Source organism: Macrotis lagotis, chromosome 6, assembly GCF_037893015.1.
Source record: "Macrotis lagotis isolate mMagLag1 chromosome 6, bilby.v1.9.chrom.fasta, whole genome shotgun sequence".
Taxonomy (NCBI): domain Eukaryota; kingdom Metazoa; phylum Chordata; class Mammalia; order Peramelemorphia; family Peramelidae; genus Macrotis; species Macrotis lagotis.
The window spans coordinates 131,290,058-131,297,416 of record NC_133663.1 but is presented as its reverse complement, the minus strand read 5'-3'; the positions used below and the strand labels follow the sequence as shown (position 1 = coordinate 131,297,416).

The 7,359-nt window shown below is 34.0% G+C and overlaps 1 pseudogene; it reads right to left on the bottom strand.

Moving 5' to 3' along the window:
- Nucleotides 1-1,163: 1,163 nt before the first annotated feature.
- LOC141492218 (ubiquitin carboxyl-terminal hydrolase 10-like) lies at nt 1,164-3,328 on the bottom strand (annotated as a pseudogene).
- Nucleotides 3,329-7,359: the final 4,031 nt, after the last annotated feature.

Sequence of the window (7,359 nt, the reverse complement as noted above, 5' to 3'; positions counted from 1 at the left end):
ACAGCTGTCAAAGGAACAATATAGTAGTAATTATTCACAACCAGCATTATAACCCATCATAATTCACAACCTTTACTTGTGGCAACCAAAGGAGGAATGGAGGAAGGACAAAAAGCCAAAGAGAGAGACAAAGACGAGAAAGGGGAGGAGAAAAAGAGAGAAGGAAGAAAAAAAAATGTGGGAAGTTTTCAAATAACACACTCCAATTAATCTCAGTCAAGAAAAATACTCTTAAAAGTTTGAGCTTTGACAGTACTGGTTGTTTAATTATTAATCACCAGTCATATTTTGGTCAAAGGAAGTGCTATAAATAACAATCAAAGGTTTGCTTATGAAAAAAAATCTCCACCACTGAAAGATAAGATTGGGTTAAGCACAAAATATAATCAGAGCAGATGCTGCCCTCCTGAGTATCAGAGGAGTATTGCTGCTTGCCAAGTAAAGACTATAACTACTAGGGAATTTTGACAATTTGAATTGTTAATTAATCCATATACACTTATTTTCTAAAAAAAAAAAAGATAAATTAAGGAGTAATTCCAGGCTACTACTTTAAGCATTTACTTAAAGTAATAGGAACTAGAAAAATAGGAAAATAACATTATGGGGAAAATTGCAAGAAAAACCATGAAGAATTCTACAGAATTTTTTTAAACCAATTTTGATTTTTTTTGATGAGTGACAACTTTATATTCCTAGATATTCCTATGAACAATTAGAAACAGCATTAGAGAAGAACAGACAGCAAAATTTAATAGAGCAAACAAAGAAACCTCAACCTTCATTATTTTCCCACTTAAAAATCTTGTGTACACAAATATATAGATGCACTTCAAAATCTTTAATAGCAAAAAAAAGTTATAATCACCCATCTTCTTAGCCTAACATCTTAACTCCAAATATTTGATCTTCAATATATACTTTAACAATATCTCATCACAGAATAATCTTTTTTAATTTCCTATTGGGAGCCAGCAACTTATTTTTTGTTCTTTCTGTACATTTTCTTTTAAAGTAAGAATCTTTTCTCCTTTAAGAATTGGCTCATATTTTTTATACTTTATCAAAAACTAAAGGGAATAGGGAAGAGAAAGTATTGCATTTTTAAAAGTTTTTTTTTTTACTTTTTTATAATGAAAGATAAAATTCATTATCCTAGGAATTCACAGGTAGACAGGATACTAAATATACTTAATAAGCTTTTGACCAGTCTTCTCATACACAAATTGTTTGAGGTATAGGTCAAGAACAGGAGGGAGATTTTCCGGGGTCATTATGACTAATAAAAATCCTTTTGTGGGTTTTTATGGTATATCCTTGAACAATATTCTGATTGTGCATCCTCTCAGATTGGATATCCAAAAGCAAAGTAAAAAAATTGTTGCAACATAGTAGATTCCTTTGAGCTCAGATAGTGAATTTACAGATCTTATGTGTTCCTCAAAAATACCAATAACTGGAGTCTGAATAAGGTCAGTTTGTTGAGTGATCAATGTTTTGTTCAGTTCTCTAAGAACTGGCTCATATTTTATACTTTATCAAAAACTGAAGGGGGTAGGGAAGAGAAGTTACTGCATTTTGAAAAGTTTTTCTGTTACTTTTATAAGGAAAGATAAAATTCATTCTCACAGAAATTCACAAGTTGTATTGTTGGTGCAAGATTTCTTCCACTAAGCAATTAAATTGGGAATCAGAAACAAATTCCCCTTTATTGGGGCAACTAGGTGGCACAATGAATAGAGCACCTGGAGTCAGGAGGACCTGAGTTCAAATCTGATCTCAGACACTTAATAATTACCTAGCTGTCTGACCTGGGGCAAATCACTTAAACTGATTGCCTTGCAAAAACAAACAAAAAAATTCCCCTTTATCTTCATAGGAAGTAAGCATTATTCAGAAAATTCAGGGGCCTATTTGTTCCCAATCATCTTTATTACCTTCTCCTAGTCCCTGTTCATCTTCAGGTACAGACTGTGTTTCAGGTCCATTGGAAACCAAAACTTTTTCATTATTTGGCAAAGGAAGTTTCTTTAAGTTCAACATTTCTTCATGAGGTTTAGACTGTAGAATTCTAAATCTACAGTATTTACATTAATTTAGAATTTAGAATAAATCCCCGATAGTCTTCAACATCTTTCTGTTATCCCTTTTTTTTTTATGGTTTTTGAAAGGCAGATGGGGTTAAGTGGCTTGCCCAAGGTCACACAGCTAGGTAATTATTAAGTGTCTGAGGTCGGATTTGAACCCAGGTACTCCTGACTCCAGGGCTGGTGCTTTATCCACTATGCAACCTAGCCACCCCTCTGTTATCCCTTTTCAGAGAAGCTTGACTTAATAGCTGTCAGTAGTCTCTTGATAGATAGATAGATAGATAGATAGATAGATAGATAGATAGATAGATAGATAGAGATAGATAGATTATATATGTGAGTTCAAAGTCAGCTTCAAGGTGATATTCTTCACTATCTTGTCACCAAGAAATTACTTGGCTTTTGGAGATGTAGGCATATTGGTGAACTGATTCATTAGTTAAACAAAACTAAACTGTCTGTCTCCCATGGGTGTTGTGCATGGATCCTGCACTTTGGAAGATACTGGAATCAACTTCATTAGACGATACAGTTTGGGGCAAGCAATCAGTACCTGCAGAGTAGAACTAATATAATACCAGTTTCCTTTATTGATCAGTCCCTAAAGTTGCAAAGATACTGGTTGATGTATTAGCATTACATTTTCTTGTAATTCTGCAAACTTTATGGCTACAGGATCCTCTGAAACTGAAACACCCTTCTTTGACTTCAATATATTTCTCTATGGACCAGAAAAGATGTGGCATGAGGGAGCATATTGAATTTCAACATAATAACGGGTGTGGAAGCAGATGTCTTAGAATTGTGAAAAAAAAGTCCAAGATTTAACAGATACTGATCTTATAACAAGAATAATGACTCTAGCAAAAGGTGAAGCATGGTCATCCTTAGCTAGATCTGAGTCAGTGCTTTTCACATTATACAATTCTACCCCACTAGCAGCTCAGTTCAAGTGTTTGTCCATTAGCAACTCCAAGATTTTCAATAGTACCAGTATAAGATTGTGCAATAGCTGTGCTTAATGGGCTACCCCTACCCACTTCTGAAGGGATTCAAGACTGTTGAGAATATAACATGGAATAATTCAGATTGTCTGACCATCCTGATATTGTTCTAGGAAAAGGATCATTAGTTATAGTAGTACTGATGAAGTCCAGTTCAGGGTTATTACAAGTTCTTGGAATAGTCCAACAGGGGGAAGGTCCAGTTCTTGGACCGTATAAGGTCCACAGAATCATTTGGTCTGGTGTTGCCAAGGCAACTTCAGGCAGGACTCAACAAGCAATAAATCTAGGAGCTTTTTAGGGTAAATTAATTAAATGTTTGACCTTTTTCCTCTTCATTACACAAACTTGACCATGTGCTAGGGGATAAAAACCTCACAATCAAATGCAAAAAGACAGAACTATTAAGTGAATTCTTTTAAGATCATGATACAATAAAAATCATATGTAATAAAGAGCAAATAAAAATAAACTAAAAATCAATTTAAAAATGTCTAATTTTAAAGAAATATTCAGCAATTTCATCTAAGACAATGGCAAGGATGAGACATCGTAACAAAACTTGTGAGATTCAGTCAAACAGTTTTGGGGGGGGGAAATTTTATATCTCTAAGTGCTTATATGAATAAAATAGAGAAAGAACGGATCAATGAATTGAACATGCAACTAAAAAAGCTAGAAAAAGAACAAATTTAAAATCCCCAATTAAATTCCAAATCAGAAATTCTGAAAATCAAAGAAGAAATTATTAAAATTGAAAGTAAGAAAACCATTGGATTAATGAATTAAACTGAGTTGGTTTGATGGATAAATCCAATAAAACAAATAAATCTTTGGTTACTCTGATTTAAAAAAAGAAGAAAGCCAAACTACAATATCAAAAATGGAAAGGGTTATCACCACCAATGAGGAGCAAATTGAAATAATAATTCAGAGCTATTTTGCCCAACCATATGTCAACAAATTTGAAAATCTAAGTGAAATAGATGAATATTTACAAAAATTATAAGCTACCCAGATTAACAGAAGAATAAATAAAATACTTAAATTATCCCATTTCAAAAAAAGAAATGGAAGAAACCATCAATAAACTTCCAAAAAATATCCAGGCCCAGATGGATTTAAAGTGAACTCTACCAGATATTTAAGGATCAATTAATTCAAATTCTATATAAACTTTTTAAAAATAGTTCCATCAAATTCCTTTTTTGACACCGATATGATGCTTATACATAAAGCAGGAACCAAACAGACAAAAGTATAGATATCTTTATTTCTGTTAATGGCAGGACCATCTTCCCACTTAATGGCACTCAAAATCACTAAAGAATCTGTGGCTCCCCTTTATTCCCTCTCCTATATTTACTGGATTCAGTCCTCTAAAGTCTACCTCCAAAAGATGGCCCAGATTCATTTTTTCCTCCTGAGTTCTACTGCTTCTACAATAGTCAGAATCTCATTTCCTCTTGTCTAGTCTAGAAGTTTTCTAATTGTCTCCCTGGTTGGAACACCACTCCCCTTCTCCTACATTGCCTCAAGATTAATTCAAAAAAAATCAATTCAACTAGTATTTATTTAGTACCTTCTATATGCCTGTGGATAAAGCATCCATCCTGGATTCAGGAGAATCTGAATTCAAATCCAGATCTAGACACCAGTAATCTGATGCTGGACAAGTCACTTGACCCTGCTTGCTTCAATTTCTTCATCTGTAAAATGAGCTGGAGAAAGAAATGACAAAACATTCCAGTGGTTTTTTTTTAATTTTTAATTTTTTAGGTTTTTGCAAGGCAAATGGGGTTAAGTGGCTTGCCCAAGGCCAAACACAGCTAGGTAATTATTGAGTGTCTGAGACCAGATTTGAACCCAGGTACTACTGACTCCAGGGCTGGTGCTTTATCCACTACACCACCTAGCCGCCCCCCATTCCAGTATTTTTGCTAAGAGAATCTCAGATGTAGTCAGAGTCAGACTCAATTGAAAGGACTCAACAATAAAAACAAAAATTATGCTAGGACCTCTGCTAGTTGCTGAGAATACAAAAACAAAATTGTGCTTGCTCTCAAAGAGCTTATAGACTATAAAGGAAAAATAATGTTATACAGAAAAGTAGATATAAAATATATTCACTGTAAATACAAAGTAATTTCAGGGCGAAAAAAGACCTCATATAGGAGGGGACACTTGATCTGAATTTTGAGGTAAGTTGGAGGTTCCAAGAAGCACAGATTATGAGGTAAAGAATTCTAAGTATGAGGAACAGCTTGTGCAAAGACTTGTTTAATTGAGAAGGCAGTGAATTCTTTGTCTAATCCTCTATCTTTAAAAACTACAGAAGAATAAGCTGCAGTTATTTTCAGCTGTATATACTTGTAGCCAAAATGTAAAAAAATCAAAGAAAATAATAATAGGAGAGAGAGAAGCTGTAATAAATGATATATGCACAGTTTATCCATGCTGAAAGTGGACACAATTTTAAAGTATTGGGGAAACAATTCTTAAAATGTCTGAAAGAAAGAAAGATATCAAAGATATATGAAAAAAATCTAAGATTTCATTTTTTAACCAAAAAAGCTAAGCTAGAGAAGAACATCAATGACTATTCATCCACATACCTGTTTTCCTAAATTTTTTTTTTAATTATGATGATGTTTGACATTTATTGAGGGCATCTTCTTAAGAAAGTATTAAAATGAAAGAGACATGCTTTCATAAGCAATACTCCTCAGTAACCTTTGTTATTTTTGTTCAGTTGTGTCCGACACTTTGTGGCCCCACTTGAAATTTCCTTGGCAGTGATGCTGGTGTAGTTTACTGTTTCTCCAGTTCCTGTTACAGATGAGTACCTGAAGCAAACAGGGTTAAGTGATTTGCCCAGGGTCACACAGCTAATAATTGTCTGAACTCACAAAGATGAATCTTTTTTGACTCTAGACCCAGCACTAATCTGCTTTTCCACCCAGCTACCCAACAACCTCCTTTACACACAGAATTGTCTGGAAAATATAGATTATAAAATCTCACTCCCGAGATTTTGTTTATTTACTGTAAAAGAATATTTGATTCAGCAGAGCAGACATGTCAAATACATAGCTTGCATGTTTCCTAAATGGAGATTGAACTAGATTAAAATGTAATTGGAGGGGCAGCTGGGTGGCACAGTGGATAGAGCAATGGCCCTGGAGTCAGGAAGACCTGAGTTCAAATTCAATCTCAGACACTTAATAATTGCCTAGCTATGTGACCCTGGGCAAGTCACCTAACCCCATTGCCTTAAACAAATAAAAAAGTTTTTTTTAATGTAATTGAACATATTTAACATAATAAAGAAAATATAAGAAAAATGTAGATAGCATTAGAGTTAAAAACTAAGTCAGTATGTGGTCTGTAGGGATTCTTATGTATGGATCAGTGGTTCTCTTTCTATTTGAATTTGATAACACTGCAGCAGAGCATACCACCACGTTAAAGATTCTCTTCCAACAGGTACCTCCTATGTATCTATCAAAATTATGCAAAATTTTTTGAAAGACAGAAGAGATAATTTTGTTCAACTTGTTTTAATCATTACTATCAACCTGAACATAAACACACAAGCTTCCCAAATGTGATTGTCACTATTGTGATAGAGATCTAGCAAAGATTCTCACTTATGGGATAGTCCCTGCAAGTGGCTAGGTACTTTAAGCATTCCTGTTTGCAAATGATATTGTACTAATTACACTGATTTAAAAACACTCTAGAGTCTCCTAAGTATGCTTCATAATTAAAGAGTTGTGTACCGGGGTAGCTAGATGGTGCAGTAAATAGAACACTGGCCCCGCAGTCAGGAGGACCTGAGTTCAAATCTAACCTCAGACACTTAATTACCTAGCTCTGTGACCTTGGACAAGTCACTTAGCTCCATTGCCTTATCAAAAAAAAAGGAGTTGTGTCCAATAATTCACATAGGAAAAATTAAATGGATAAAGAATTCCTATTGTCCAGGTAATGATATACAGTTCTACTGTGTACAAATGATAGAAAATGCAAATGGAAATTTAAGTGAGCCCAAAATTTAACAGGAGAGGAAATGACAAATTTCTCTTAAAGATCTCAAGCTTCTCCTGGAAACAAAGACTCACCATTTTCATACCAACATCCTTTTGGTTTTGTTTTATAAATATGAGTCATAAAAATGCTATTTCATTTCATTGAAACTAAGATTTACCCAAAAAGAAATATAGAGACATATATTAGGTATGAGACAAAAAAAAGTTTACAAC